This window comes from Octodon degus, unplaced genomic scaffold, assembly GCF_000260255.1.
Source record: "Octodon degus isolate 3935 unplaced genomic scaffold, OctDeg1.0 scaffold00012, whole genome shotgun sequence".
NCBI classification, from domain to species: domain Eukaryota; kingdom Metazoa; phylum Chordata; class Mammalia; order Rodentia; family Octodontidae; genus Octodon; species Octodon degus.
The window spans coordinates 27,975,193-27,976,939 of NW_004524588.1; the positions used below are offsets into that span (position 1 = coordinate 27,975,193).

A 1,747-nucleotide genomic window follows, 5' to 3' on the forward strand; every position below is an offset into this window, starting at 1 on the left:
CTGGGTGTGGTGGCACATGCCTGTAAGCCCAGCACTTAAGAGACTGTAAACAGAACAATCTCTACGGGTCCAATCCAGCAGTGAGATCCTGAACACCCTGTAGACTCTCCCCTAAAATACAAAAAAAAAAAAAAAAAAAAAAAACAAAACACAAACAAAAAAACAAAAAAAAAAACAGAAGAAGAAGAAAAGAAAAGAAATCATGAAGTAACTGAAAAGGTAAGTTCGTTAGCCATAAAAACAAGAGGCTCTCTGCTCCTGCACGCCCACTCACAGCTTTTCTTCCCTTGCAGCCAGCAGTGATCCAGACAAGATGGTGAAGGTCTGAGTGAAGGAGTGAACGGATTTGGTCATATTGGTCATATTGGATGCCTGGTGACCCGGGCTGCTTTTAACTCTGGCAAGGTGGATGTTGTGGCCATCAGTGACCCCTTCATTGACCTCAACTATATGATCTACATGTTCCAGTACTATTCCACTCACAGCAAGTTCCACGGCACAGTCAAGGCTGAGAACGAGAAGCTCGTCATCAACAGAAAAGCCATCACCATCTTCCACTGGTGTCGTCACCGCCACAGAGAAGGCTGGGCTCACCTGAAGGGCTGTGCCAAAAGGGTCATCATCTCCACCCCTTCCGCCCATGCCCCCATGTTGTGACGGGTGTGAATCACGAGAAGTACGACAACTCCCTCAAGATCATCAGCAACGCTTCCTGTACCACCACCTGCTTAGCCCCGCTGGCCAAGGTCATCCATGACAACTTCGGCATTGTGGAAGGACTCATGACCACAGTCCACGCCATCACTGCCACCCAGAAGACTGTAGACGGCCCCTCTGGGAGGCTGTGGCATGATGGCGTGGGGGCTGCCCAGAACATCATCCCTGCATCAGCTGGCACTGCCAAGGCTGTGGGCAAGGTCATCCTGGAGCTGATCGGGAAGCTCAGAGGCATGGCCTTCCATGTGCCCACTCCCAACATGTCAGTGGTGGATCTGACCTGTCATCTGGAGAAAGCAGCTAAATACAACGACATCAAGAAGGTGGTGAAGCAGGCGTCAGATGGTCTCCTCAAAGGCATCCAGGGCTACACCAAGGACCAGGTTGTGTCTTGTGACTTCAACAGTGACACCCACTCTTTCACCTTAGATGCTTAGGGGCTGGCATCGCCCTGAATGACCACTTTGTCAAGCTCATTTCATGGTGAAGGATCCTGCTGAGAAGTGGAAGAAGATCCTTCTTGGAAGAAGGATCACTTCTTCCAAGAAGATGGCGGTGAAGAAGATGGAGCACTTCCACCAGTGGAAGATGGTGATGGCTTTTCTGTTGATGACGAGCTTCTCGTTCTCAGCCTTGACTGTGCCGTGGAACTTGCTGTGGGTGGAATCATACTAGAACATGTAGATCATATAGTTGAGGTCAATGAATGGGTCACTGATGGCCACAACATCCACCTTGCCAGAGTTTGACAATGAGTTTGGCTATAGCAACAGGGTGGTGGACCTCATAGTCCACATTGCCTCCAAGAAGTAAGTGCCCCCCAGTCCAGTGAGCCCAGAGAGACAGAGAGGCCATGCTGTAGAAGTCACTGCCCTACTCAGTCCCAACATTGAGAATCTCCCCTCACAGCTTCCATCCCTGGCCCCCTACAAGGGGAGGGGCCTCGGAAGCCCTGTCTCACTGCTATTGCATGCCATCAATAAAGCCCACTGTACTCAGAAAAAAAAGATAAGAAGACTCAAAGACATAG

The 1,747-nt window shown here is 50.0% G+C and overlaps 1 pseudogene; it reads left to right on the forward strand.

Moving 5' to 3' along the window:
- Positions 1 to 435: 435 nt before the first annotated feature.
- LOC101564658 lies at positions 436 to 1,530 on the forward strand (annotated as a pseudogene).
- The last annotated feature ends 217 nt before the right edge of the window (positions 1,531 to 1,747 follow it).